The 14616-nt window shown below is 40.4% G+C and overlaps 1 long non-coding RNA gene and 1 pseudogene across 1 annotated transcript; one reads left to right on the top strand and one right to left on the bottom strand.

The window, feature by feature from the left end:
* The window catches only part of LOC119911421, a 51719-nt pseudogene that overhangs the window by 4527 nt on the left and 32576 nt on the right, over positions 1 to 14616 (top strand).
* LOC119911439 lies at positions 11180 to 11629 on the bottom strand. The gene is made up of 2 exons (XR_005445865.1): positions 11363 to 11629; positions 11180 to 11271 (listed from the first exon to the last, which is right to left on the bottom strand). It is a non-coding gene; the product is annotated as an uncharacterized LOC119911439 (long non-coding RNA).

Raw genomic sequence — 14616 nt, 5'->3', positions numbered from 1 at the left:
AGAGCTTAAAATTAAACAGCTCACAAACCAATATACCGATACCACCAGTACTGAACAAACACAAAATTACTGAACAAAATTAATTGAGCGAACTTAAAACCCAACTGGAAATGATCACACAAAAAAACACAGTTCCTTATCCAACAAATTTTCAATATAGTAATAAAAGAAGAGAAAGCAGTTATTCCATCCATACTCGATGAGGTACTCTAACCCACAATCCGCAGGACATAAACAATGTCTTTCATAACCTTTATAGCAATCTGTATTCCTCAAAGGATGAACCTAACCAATCAAAAATAGACAACTTCTATGACAATCTGGACCTACCTACACTACCTAGAGAACAAGCCAACCTTTTAGACACACCACTTACTCCTGAAGAATTCTATAAATAAAATAAATGAATAAAATGGAAAACAATAAATCACCTGGACCAGATGGATTCCCGGCTGAATTCTATAAACACTTCTGGGATATTCTATCACCTCTATTTTATAGAGTAACAACGGAAATCAAAGATACTTCGACAATACCCAAATACATGAATGCTGCTGTCATAACACTTTTATTAAAACCGAACAAAGATCCAACTCAGCCCTCTAGCTACCGCCCTCTCTCGCTTATTAATACTGATCTAAACATTATTACAAAATCCCTAGCAACAAGAATAGAGACAGTTACGCCAAAACTAATCCACCCAGATCAGACAGGCTTCATCAAAAGCAGGAATGCTTCAGATAAACTCCGCAGACTTTTTAACTTTATCGATATATCACAGCAAAGACGAGACAAAACCATAATCGTATCATTAGATGCCGAAAAAGCTTTCTCTGTTTAGCACCCCGTGCAAGTTTGGTATTGAAGAGTCGTTCATCCATTGGATAAGAACACTGTACACGTCACCTAGAGCTTCAGTAATCACAAACCAGATCACCTCACCTAGCTTCACACTTCATCAGGGAACCAGACAAGGATGCCCACTCGCAGCAGCAATACGACAAAATAATAAAATTTATGGAATCCAGGATGCCAGCTCACAACATAAAATTAGTCTTTATGCAGATTATTTATTATTGTATCTAAGAAATCCATCTGTGTCACAACAGGAAACATTTAACACCATTAATAACTTCTCAATAATCTCACACTACACAATAAACTGGAATAAATAAACTGTACTATCTCTAGATGCGTGGAATTTTGCAGCTAAAGACTCCTCCTTCCCTCTTCACACTGGCAACATAAAATATTTAGGCATTAATATTTCTAATAAGATGTCAGATCTCTTCCACCTCAACTACACCTCTCTGTTAAAAAAAAAAAATAGAAGATGACTTTAAACGATGGACCAAACTTTTACTCGCTCTCACTGGATGAATCGCATTGTTTAAAATGAAAACATTACCTCAGATTAATTACCTGTTTTGAACGCTTCCCATCACCCCCACGACAAATGGTTCAAAACACTAGACTGACTAACTTCTCAGTTTTACAAAAAACCAAGAATCTCACTTTCAACATTACAAGAAGGAAATCACAAGGAGGCCTGGAAGCACCACCTTTCTTTACAACTTTCTGGTAAATCAATTACAATATTTATTCAAATGGACCCAAAAGCACAAGTTAAATAAACCATGGCTAGAATTAGAACAAAATCATTGTACACCCACGTGAATTGCAGACCTTGCTTTCTTACCACCATCATGCAAAAAACTGAATTATTGTAAGAATATCTTAATCTTATCAACTCTCACTGCCTGGTGGAAAACTAATAAAAATACCAAATCGTTGATAACGCCTTACAAATATACTCCAATTTGGCACAATCTGGATTTCAAACTGCATAACACCCCTGTGTATTTTCCATCATGGCAGCACAGCGGAATCACCCACCTCCACCTATTGAAAATAACCAACTTATATCATTCAATACACTTATCCAGAAATACAGGGTTGGGAGTGACCAGTTCCACCACTATCAACAATTAAAATCCTTTATTAGATATAGAGTGTTGTATTGTTTAGGAAATAGATGTTATAGCAGAGGTCTGTGGACATGCACGTGACCTTAATCCTGGGGTAGATTTGAGTTAAAGAAAGTTAAGAATGTATCCCAGGTTTCGTTAAAAGCTGATATTTGGCTTGTTTTGTAAGTTGTTATTTTTTCTAGCAAAATATATTCTGTAAGTAAATTAATCCAGGGAGTGATGTGACAAGAATTCATGGATTTCCAGTTTTGAAAAATTACTTTCTTGGCAACAGCTAGAGAAACGAGTAGTGGGTTTTTATATTGATTTGGTAGGGTAATTTGTGTAGTATGTCCCAGTAGGCATAGTGATGGGGACAATGGGATTCTGCAGCCTAGTGTAACCCAGGTCAAAATTCCATGGTCCCATTTTTTTCTCAGTCACCTGAACACACCACCAGACATACCCTTGAGTCACATGGTAGTTTCAGTGAATGCTTTCAACCTATCATAGTGCTCGAGCGCGTTTTACAAGCTGAGGTGAGTTTCCCCAATCAGTAGTGTGAGGGGGAAGCCACCAGAGCAGCTGCACTCGTGCCCACTACCGTGATCTTTAGAAGCCGACTGGTGTCACGGTGTGTCGAATATATGCAGGAATTGGCCAGGTGAGGCCAGTTGATGGCGAGCTACTACTACCTGGAACAGAAGCATCCCCAACAACCTCAAGGCAACAGCCTCCTACCAAACCCACAGGGGGCGACTGTGGGTTTGGTAGGAGGCTGTTGCAGCTTTGCTCACCCCCTCCACTCTCATTCACACACACACGGCCATTCAGTAAGCCTTGGCTTATGGACTATTTGCGTTCCACGGATCATTCTCGTCATTTGGACGTAGCGTTCATCTTTCATGAACAAAAGAAAATGTCCTACAGTGTGTTGACTGTCCTTATATTGGAGTACTCCTCAATTTGTTGCTGTATTTTGTTTATTGTTTCTGTGAATTACTGAGTCAACGGAACTGAATTTCCTCAAGTGCACTTTATCAAAACCAACGTTTCTGCAGATTGTAAATATTTTGGGTATTATTGTTTTTTTTTGTCCTTGTTTCCACATAATATATGGTACCAACACCAAATATAATTATCGGCCTCAGTCTCATTATTTGCCTTTTCAACACCTCCTTGAGTCAAAACCTTATCTTCTGTAACCCCACGTATATGCTACACTAACGTTTGTAAAGTGTAGAGTAGTAAAGTAAGAGTAAAGTGGTTGGCAGGTCCAAGTGGCATGGAGATAATTATCTGTTTTACCTAAGGTACAATCGACCTGTCCCATTTTAAACATTTTGTATTGAGTGAGGTGTATTCTGTGGATAGTTTTGTATTGTATGAGTTGCAAGTTTGTGTTGGTGGTCATAGAGAAGATGTTATTGCTGATTTGAGTCCAAACCTCAGGGTTGGGAGAGACTGCTAGATCGTTATCCCATTTTGAAATTGGAAATGTTACGGAGCTTCTGTACTGAATATGAGTTTATAGAGTTTGGAGATAATATTTTTTGTATCTGTGATTTTTGATATCACTTAATTTGGGCCTGCCTCAGTGATGGTGTTTAGTTGCAGTCAGTAGATGTGCCAGAAATACAGTGATCACAATGTTGCCTTGTAAAGTAGAAAAAATGTCACTCTGTAACCCAGTTTTTCACTAAGAAAGGTGGGCAGCCTTTAGTCTGTGAGTGGTGTCAACCTGTTGGCTTAATGTCCACAGTGAAATAAGCTAGCTCGCTACAGACTAGTGTTAGCCTACAATTCATCAACATTTAATCAGTTCAGGGAAACGTTTAGAAAAATATTCATATTAAATCTTTGTCCCTGCCCCTTTTAGTAGACTAACAACAGATGAGTCAGCAGGAGCCCAGTCTCCCCATAACTGTAGCCTCCCTGTGCCAGTGAAGAAGGTGAGCAGCGTGGTGTTAATGAGTTAGCATCATTCCAGGGAGTCTGTGGGGATTTCTCCGTCTCTCTTGCTCTTTTTACCATAACAAAAGATAAAATAAAATATTTAATAATGACAGAAATTCAAACACAAATTATTTTCTCACATAATGACCATTATGAAAAAACAAAACAACAACCTCCTGTCTGTCCTGGATGCTGGACAGTTGGAAACAGTGAGCAGCTTACCTCAGCCTGCATGTAAGTTACAGACAGACAGTTGGAAACAGTGAGTAGTGAATGTTGATTTGCTGGGCATAAAACTCATTTGTGGCTAAACACAACTGATTAGCTGTGCACCCATACATGGATACCCCCCACACTGGAAGGTTGTTCCAACCCTGCTGGAAGACTACACTAGCAAGCAACCGCTCGTCTACACCAGAAAGAAAGTCCACACACTAGCAAGGTGTTTGGGACCACAAGCAACCTGATTAACATACACGCAACAGCATAACCAACAACCACACATGAGAGCATTTTAGGCGGTGGGCTGAGGCCACGTATCTGCTTTAGTTTTAGAAAATAATGATCCCTATGGAGGGAAAACCTAGATTGTTTAAAGTTGTGAAGAATGTTTTATTCTTAATTTTCCATTGGGTAGTTTTTCTTTTATTATTATTTCGGCTGCATGGGGCATTTGTATTTTTATTTATGGTTGCAAGTGATGCTCGTTTCAATGTGTAAAAGAAGACAGTGGTGTCCCACATAGCAGAGGACTGTGGGGCGGATCCACCTTCAAGCCGGCACATCCGCCGTACGCTCCTCCCCCTGTTTGGCCTGTTTTGTTTTTCCGCCTCCAGAGGGCGCTCTGTCAAACAGCGGGCGGATTCGCACATCGAACGCGCCCGTTTTAAAAATTCTTAACCGTCGCTGACCGTTATTCTCACAGACAGCAGAGCGCTTGCAGTGGGAATCGGCAGCTCTCTCTCAAGACACGGACACGGTAAGTAACGTTAAACTGTGCTGTGAAAACCTGATTTGTTTGTACACTTGCTTAATAACTTCACCGATCATAGATAATGTTGCTTTGGTTGCCGTTTTAATTCAGACAATATCCGATTATGGCAAGCTAAGCTAACTTAGCTCGTGTTACAGCACCTTAGCATTAATGTTAAGCTAGCTAACTAACTTAACGTTATAAGAGTTAAAAGTTAACAAAGCCCGATTTGGATGAGATGTTTCTGTCTGTGAGAGGAGTGATTTTAACATCAGTTAACTGCAGTGGCCAGTCATTTTAAGCCAGTCATGAGGGCATATTTATAAGTATAATTCACCCCTCTAGTAGTAACAAGCTAAGCTAATCTGATAGCCTAACTTAGATAGCAGCTTCTAGTATAACTTAACCATTAACGTTACTCTTTTGAGTCCGTTTTTAGCTGATATTTGATATTTTGTTAAATTGATGCCATTAAAAAGTGTGCCGAAAAAGCCAATGTTATTAACTTAGCAGTTAACCTTACAGTTTGCAATGGAAAGGTGGTTGTACAGACAACTATCGCCTGATGACTTTATTACTGAAGAAAACTTGAAATGTGATTATTTCTCAGTTAACTAACAGTTAACCTTAACTTCAGTGTTTTTTCTGTGACCTTTAAGAGGATTTATGGACATAAATTGGCAGTTTTACATCGGAAATGTCATCCCGTGGGAAGTTTACTCACATTGAAAGATACTGTGGATCTGCAATCTTTCAGATTATTAAATCAACATTTAGGCAAAAATCCCTAAACACTAAGTAATGTTAGCAGCTTTGATGTCAGTTCATGGTTTTTTTTTTCTCATTTGGCATTTTTCTTTTCTTCAACTTTGGTTATTGTCTTGTCTTAAATTTAATTCCGTGTGGCATCTAACTTGTTTGCATTATACTGTGCTTTGCTGCAGCATATTCATTAAAAAGTGGCGCCAGTCTGATTTGGGGACTTCCTGCTTCTCAGCCTTTCCTGCCGCCAGTGTAAAGTAAGTAATAGACTCGATTTAGCTGACTAAATTAGTATTTTGTCAAATACTGACAATGGTCCACTTATTTATTGATTTTAATAAATGAACAATTTTTTCTTTGATGTAAGAAAGGAAATAACCACAGAGCTCTAAAGTGCATGCGTGAGTGAGCATAATTCTTCAGCGTGACAGTGTGAAAAACTGTTTCGTGCACTGAGCGACTTTTGAGTTTTGAAAGCCATGATAGCACAGTCAACAACAGTAAACATCTCTGGCTCAGTGTAACGTTACAAAACATTCAGATAGCGCCATCCCCCTTTTAGCCGACCATGTCGCTGTTTTAAATGAGAAAGATCAAGTCATGCAGTTGTTGCTAACAAACGTTTATTCAATGATTTAAGTTGACCAACCCAGTGGACTTAGTGTTTATGTAGCTCCAACAACTCCAACAGAATGAGGCTTTCTCTAATTTTTCTCTTTCTCTACTATTCTTTGTGGGGTTCATCAATAGTGAGAACTGATCAACATATATTTTATGAAAGTTAAGAATCGTTAACATATTATTACACTTCTAAAAGTAGCTTACCATTTCTTGAAATTCAGCAAAAACGTGGCGTTAACCACGTTCAAACAATGTGAACAGCAAAGTGTCTGAAAAGGACCTTAATAAGTGAATGCATAATTCGGCAACACGGATGTTGTAGGCTAACGTTACCTGCCGAGATTTGCATCCACCTCTTTTTTTCAGTATAAATTCACGAGGTGAATGAATTCACGGCAGGCAGGCAGAATTCAGCACAACACCTGCGCTGCTAAACATCACTAGACCTTGTAGGAGCAAATCCTGCTCACGCAGTCTACCAGAGGCAGAGCTGTTTTTATTCCCCTGTCTATGAAGTTGGCGAAAGTCAGCCAGTTATCTCAAACGCACCTGTTGACTACCAGTTATAGCGTGCTAACTTCGACAGCTGTTTTCCAAAGTTAACTTAGCTCTCCTTATTAGCTGGGCTCCTTACATGCTTGCTAATAACTGTTTTGAAGATGGGTCTCCGACACTGACAGCGTTGTGATGGACAGATTTGTGCAGCGTTGTTTCTGATGCCAACCTTTCAATTCACAGACGGGTCTGTTGTCCGTGTTAAAGAGAGAGAGCGACCGAGTGAGAGGATGTGCGGAGCGAATTTGCGCAGCGCTGCTATCAAACTATTTTAAAATGGGTCACCAAATTTACTTGAACGGCTGTTAATCTACCGGGGGCCTACGTGTGGGAAACACTGTATTATATATATTTTTGTTAGTATTTTATTTATTTTCTACTGAAACTGTGGATCAGCTGATGGTTTTAGTAGAGGATGTCTCATTCTGTTGAAGTTGCTGGACTATATACATACATGAATACATACATATTTCTTTTGGCCGATTTAAAAATTGATTACCAAGGTGTTGGGAATAAAAAAAAATAAAAAAATCTAATTAACACAGTATTTACACCTGGTTGCATGATAAAAAAAAAAAATTGATATTTTTGTACTTTTTTAATTTTAGATTTTCTTCCTGGAAGCCAGAGGGGCCACAACAGAAAACGTTCCACGTGGTACATCCTTGCCCACATGTTCCATGATGATGTTGGGAAGAGGATAAATTGGAAAGGGATCACTATGCAACACACGTTGCTCCTGTGTAAGTAATTGTAATATATATTTAAAACAATCTGAAGTCACACAGCAGTCTTGGGAAGTGTTCAAACTGGCATTAGCACTACTTTAAATAAACACAACCATGCTTATTAATCGACGCAGAGGATTGGGAGTCAACGCAGGGGGTTTCAGAAAACATTGCAGGGTCTGTTGGCAAAAAATTGCCAAGATACACATTACTACTACTAATACATATTTCTGGTAGACTCTGAAACTTGACAGTTAAATTATGATTTTTGTTGTCATGCAAGATAAAATAATTTTGCCGCACTACTTTCCAGAGTTGTTATATAGTTTCTCATAATATTATAAACAGTTATACAGTGTTTTGACAGCTAACAAGCCTTAAAACGCATGGATCTTTCACTCCAACCAGCCTTCCTGGGTGATCGGCACATGAGGACACGCCTCCACCAAGTTTTTTGAACGCAGTGCTGTTTTCGGTCTGAACACTATCTTAATCTCCAGAAAATACCTTGTTTGTTTAATGTGTTCAAAAGCTGAAGTGCTCTGCTGGTTCCAGGTAGTGGCCAATATATAGTTAATTACAAAACCACTTTGTTATAATTTGTTTTTTGTTTAGAATAAACTACTGTGAATAACATATAAAGTGTTGATTAGTGATCTTTAGAGGGGCAGTGAAAGTTTTATGACATGTGGACAAAGCCAGGCTGTTTCCACCGTCTTATTCCCCCTCCACCAGCTTTGAGCCTGCCCCTACTCTGCCTCTGATTGGCTAATCCTAAACTCAGCCATCCTACCCAGCGGAGACAACGAGTACTAGCCAATCGCAGGGAGTGCTGCGCAAAGCTGGTGAGGAAGAAATATTAGGTGCGTTCGAGAGGACTTTCGCCGACTAGATCAAGTCGAGTCGGACACATTCTACCTGTGTGAGCTGAGATCAATGACTGATCCCGCGGCATTTGCAAAGGAAAATGCCAGAAGATCAGACAAAAGTGGTTCCAACTTTAAGCAGACGGAGAAAAGCAACTACAGCTGCCGGACCCGGCGCCTGTAGCTGCCATCTCCCGCAAGGTTTAAATGTCATGTGACATGGTGCCGTTTTGCAGCGCCGGCGAAAGTCGGACACAATTTCTAACCATCATGCCTTATTTTATGTCCAACATGTATCACGTTAAGTCAGCACTGCATGAAGTCAAACACAACTAATGCATTTCCACCTGTTTCAATACTTTACACTGTTTTAACCTTAGCTAGGCTCCTTACATGCTTATAACTTTTTTAAGGTGGGTCTCCGTCATTGACCGCGTTGTGCTGGACTCATTTGTGCAGCGGTGTTCATGTGAGAGAGAGAGAGAGAGAGAGAGAGAGAGATGTGCCGCGTTACAACGCTCTGCAATCAAATGCTATTTTAAATAGGCCTAGTAAAGAAAAATCAATATGTGGTGGTCAGCGTGTATGCTTTTGTAAAAACTGTTGGTTGCAATAGGAGTTCATGAAATTTTGTATGAAAATCTCCTTGTGTGATTACAGATGCTGTGTGAGAAAGAGTCATCTCTCCCGTGCTGCCACAGATGATATCCTAAAGCAGAAAATATGGTGTTTCAACCTGGCAGCAGAGGGGAAGAAGCTCCAGGTGTGCCCCTATCAGCATCCTTATGGAAGATCAGCCCACTGTTAATTCACCTTAAAAAAAGTATTTTGGTATGTAGGGTTTCTACCTGTCTTGAAACATGTTAAAGTTATAATCCTTGAGGTTTTCATTAAATAAAAAATATTTTTGATAATTTTTATGGTTGCATTTCATTTGTCCAGTAATACATAGTATTCAATGTATTTACAATCTGTAAAGACGTTTTTTGACTGATAGAGGATTTAGTTTTTACTGGCAGTCCACCTTTGGATAAAAACTGCGTAACGAAACAATGCATTTAAGATCCCCAGTTATTTTATCTGACAGTCGCATCGCTGATAACTGATGGCTCTCTTACGGCCATAGCAGAGCTGTATTAAGTTGCTAATACAAAGTCAAATTTCCTATTTTCTGCTTCTTCACGGTAAAGGCATTTAACTAAAGAACCGCAGGGTGGCTTAAAGGTTATAAGAAGTATTTAAGCTTTTATACAGAACAGTAGATGTTGGTCAGCTAGATTTTAGATATTTCTATAGCCAGTTTTGACCAGATGCCACTTTATGAACGGGTCTGGATCAGATCCGGGCCGGGTAAGCCACTTCCTGAACAGGTCCGGATCAGATCCGGCCGGATGTGCCACTTTGTGAAAGGGGCCAGATCGGATCCGGGTAGTGTATGGAGTCAGTTTGCTATGTGGGGTGTGACCATAAAGTTACAGCCCGTGTCTTTGCTGGAGTTTCTCATCATCTACTGTCTGCTTTTACCTCTAGCACTAAATAACAAGCAGAAGACAGATTTCACTCTACAAGACACTTACCCATATTCTCTAACATTAAGTTTGGAGAGGCAGTGTTTTCTTTAGGGATGGGGATCGAGACCCAGTTCTCAAAACCTGAAAATCCAGCCCGTTCTCATCTCAGGGTATCATATACCGATGATCTGAGAAAGAGTGACAAAGCGTAGTTATTTGACGTGTGAGATGCACCGTGTGTGTCTCCATGAGACTCTTCCGGAAGCGTCTCTATGAGATGCTCTGGGTCGTCCCGTACAGACTGGAAGTGCTAGCTAGCGGTACATTTGTGATAAAGGTGTTGACAGCCCCCCGAAGCCCTACCCTTTCCACAACCATCAGAAGTGTTAGAACCTAAACCTTGGTCACTGAATATATGCATGTCGACCGGCTAATCCTACAGCTGTGCACATCGGCCTCACGTTGGGTCCGGTTTGAGCTTATCGATACTGCTGTCGAGACTAGCAGGTCATATAATGTAACGTTATGTCTCCAGAGTCAAGTCCGATTTGACTTGAAACGCGATGGGTAAGAAAACTAATGTTTTTTTATTGATGGCACTGAAATGCGGAATCAAACCGGCCTGGTGTTGGTTTATCATTGGCCTGCAGCTTGTGCTGCTCTCTTTCGGCTCCTACATGAATACACACACACAGCGCCCTGCAGAGAGAGACGCTCCATTGCGGTTGGGACTGTGATGTTAAGTTGGCTCCAAACTACTCAAGTTGCCGACAGCTACAACTAGCAACTAGCCAAATGTTAAAAACAAGCTAAATAGAAAGTTGATTGTTTGGAGCATAGACTGGTCTGTAGTTTTAAAATCTGGCACATTGTTAAAAACTCTGGCTGAGACAAACCAACCGCTCCTCCTTCTACCAGGTAACATTATCTAAAGGCAGTTAACAGTAGAGAGGAGGAATATGCTTACAGAGTTTTTTTATTCTTTCTAAACATCCGTATTGTGATGTCAGATATTAAGTTTATATTAACTTTGCTGTTGTAAACTAATCCAGTAATTAAGTTAATAATTAGTTATTTGAAAAAAAGAAATAGATCTCCTTGCTTGTCTATAACCATAAAATTATTTTAGGCTACCAATCAACTACTATGGCTTCAACAGTTGGTATTTTATGCAAGGTATCAAATTAAGTACCGTATTGTTATGTGTGTTGGACAGATGAGGACCCAAAAGCAACGCTCAGGTTGAAACAGATTTTATTGAGGTAAAGAAGGGGTTATGGGAGCTCCGGTGAGGGAGAGGTGGTCGCCGGGGAACACGGGCACGGGGGGCTGAGGAGCAAGAAGGTGAGAGTAGGCCGTGACTAGGGAGCCGAGGGGGACACTGGGGACCGAGGAAGAGAGGAGGCGTGAAAGAACTGACCAGGGGGGTTGGTGGAGGAGTGTGGTGGCCGGCTGAGTGGCGAGGCACGAGGGAGAGCCGGGAGGACGCCGTGGCGGAAGTCCGAGGGGAGAGGGCAGGTGGGCGAGCCCAGCTGACTCGACGGAGGACAAGGGTGAGTGAACCTGGGGAAAGGCAAAGAGACAGACAGACAGGGTTAGACACAGGGAAAACTAAGAACAGGGAAACACAAGGGCACCAGGTTAGGAGCGATGACGATCAAGCAGAGACTGTGTGGAGAACTGGGGTTGAAATACTGGCAGGGATGGAGTTGATTGCTGGCAGGTGTGGCAGGCAGAGGAGGTGGCTGACGAGGTGCAGGTGCGGATTGTCAGCTGTGCTCAGGAGCAGAGAGAGGGAGGGAGAACACGAGCAAGGGGAGCAGATGAGACACAGGCAGGCAGGCCAAAACACAAGAGAAAAACAGAATCACAAGAATACAATAGTACAGTACAATGGAACGGAAATTTGTGATATCCAATATATTATGTAAAAGATCACCAAAAACTTATAAGGGGCAATGTTATGATGTTATAAATGATGAATGCATCAGACTTAAAATCCCATATCAGTCGGGCTAATTATCACTGCAGCTGGCTTACATTTTACTGGCACTGACATTGGTGACTAATCAACATTTTGCAGCATCAGCCTCGAGATGGTTGTTATTTTTCTCTCTGAACCTTTCCACTCCACCTTTTTCCTTTTCCCCACATTGCTGGTGGCAGAATTGCCAGATTGTTAGTCCTAGCCTGCTTCTGGCACCCAAAAGTCTAGATGGTGACAGCCAAAATTCCAAATTTGCAACTTCAAACAACACATTCTCATTCTTGGTCAGGTGTTGTTGGCGTTGCTTTTTAACACTCTGGGTACCCTTTAGTGTTGTTTTTGCATGCATAGGGCTCTGTGGTCAAGTTAGCAATAACTATGCAACCCATAACACTTACATTAATCTAAGAAATAATGTTGTGATGTGTATTATTTACTATCTACAGGATAGTTACTATATAGTACATTCTTAGCCGCTTTTGTTTAAACCACTCTGATGGACACTCTTTCTATACAAGAAACACTACACGTAATGTCTTAATGTGTATATATTGGGTTTTGATGTGTTTAAAGGTTTAAGCCACTCTCTTTGTATGCTTTTTTTCTCCCTGTATTATGAGTCTCTCGTGATGAGCATGTATTCCTTAGTGAAGTAGATAAGAGGCCAGGTGCGAGCATTGGTGGGATTAAAGACATGTGTCTTATCCACTGTCACCACCACCCTAACGGTACACATAAGCAAAAGGCTTGGAGAGTTTGTGAATAATACAGAGGAGAGGGAGTCCACGTGTTGAAAGGTACCAGGAAGTCCACCAACATGTGACCACTGAAAACCATCTGTTGAAACTTATAACAAAGAGTGTTCGATTTTGAAACATTAAGTGCTTGATTTGCAGTAACTGTGGAACTAGAAAATGCTTTAATCTTTGTCAAATGTATTCTGACACACTGTCTTAGATTAAAGTAAACTGTGCACAAGTATAAACGCTGTTAAAGCCAACAGTAAATGCTAAAGCATATCAAGGAAATTACACAGTTTGGCAAAAGATCTGTGAATAAGAATAAGAATGAAAAAGTGAATTAAAAACAGTACCTGGATGGTGCAAAATATTACCGATTACCGAAGTTCCAGAATAAACAATGGAAAAAAACCTGGTAGAGAATTCAGGAATAGAAAACTAATCAGGAAGAAGATTTTGGAGTGGAAATCTTACAAGGGCACCTAAAGTAGGAGGAGATCGAGGGCTATAAGATATTTGTGAGTTGTTCCTTAGTTGGTCTTGAAGCCTACCAAGATGTAACTTGGGTAACCAATTTTTGACTGTCTACAGTGAGCTTTTTTGGACTCCCAAGTTGCTACCTAGTTTTACAAATATGTTTATATAAATATGCCAATCAGAGCTCCTGTTGCTGCTCTGATACATTTGTGTTACAGTTTTCCTTCAGGTGGACAACACTGCCTGATTTTAGCAGGGAACCATGATGACTGCAGAGGACCTTTTGAACACTCTGGAGGATTTAAGAGAGGAGGAATTTACAAAGTTCAAATGGTATCTGAAGCAGCGTGACTTCCTGGGAGACTACCAGACCATCAAAGAGTGCGATCTGGAAAAGGCAGACAGGTTGAAAACAGTGGACCTGATGGTGAACGCCTATAAACCTCATGGACCTCTGGAGGTGACCAAGAAGGTTTTAGAGAAGATATCCAGGAACGACCTGGTGCAGAGTCTGCCGGACACCAGCTCAGGACCAGAAGGTCAGTCAACATTTTTACATTCGTATTTTCATTCATACTTGTAAAGGAACTGGGTCTCTCAGTACAGAACCTCATTACATTCACCAAAGAGTAAAAGTTGAGGTCCGATCTCGTTATTATGAGAAATGGTTATGATGAATGGCCTGATTTCATTCTCCTTTATTTTCTCCTTGGTTTGAGAAACTGGGAGATATTAATTTCACTGAGTAATGTGGATGGTTTACTTGATGTGTTTTTATGTCTTGAGTAAATAACCAATGAGATGTCCTAATGACTGATGAATGCAGTTGTGGACATGAGGTTGATATATTGATGGACTTGATGTAATAGACGCTAAGAGGAAATATATACTGTATATAACTAACTCTGACCTGTTCGAAGTTCATCTGTCCATTCAGAAGCAGCTAAACCTGAAGTTATAATAAGTAATAAGTCAAACTGCAAATATAATCTGTCTCGCTATCTCTCAAATTCAAATTAGCTTTATTGGCATGAATGTGTAACAACAATATTGCTAAAGCATCATACAAACTACATAAGAACAATCAACCCCATACATTTCATTAAACAGGTAATTAAAGCATAAAGTAATCAAAGCGCGTGTGTGTGTACAAAAATAAATATATATTATAAATAAAATTAAAGCTGCAAGCAGCGTTGGGCGGGCCCTCGCACTTGTAGCGCACTTTGCACAGTTTGGTGCAGATGTGAGCATGTACACTGAAGTTACAACAACTTCCTGTTTCATAGCGATTCATCGACGCCATGGACACGCCCATTGACGAAAACTTGCAAATAGCACAACTTTTCATCGTCAATGCCTTTAGAAGGCACAGCAGAAATTTGACGTCGATCCGACTAAATCCCTAGGAGGAGTTCGTTAAAGTACGAAGTGTGTAAATCATCCAAAAATGGCCGTAAAATTCAAAAT

This window comes from Micropterus salmoides, unplaced genomic scaffold (assembly GCF_014851395.1).
Source record: "Micropterus salmoides isolate LMB-PRFRI ecotype aquatic unplaced genomic scaffold, ASM1485139v1 Ms_hic_scaffold_2, whole genome shotgun sequence".
Classification (NCBI taxonomy): Eukaryota; Metazoa; Chordata; class Actinopteri; order Centrarchiformes; family Centrarchidae; genus Micropterus; species Micropterus salmoides.
The sequence above is the reverse complement of the archived record's forward strand: the minus strand, read 5'-3'. Positions and strand labels throughout refer to the sequence as shown.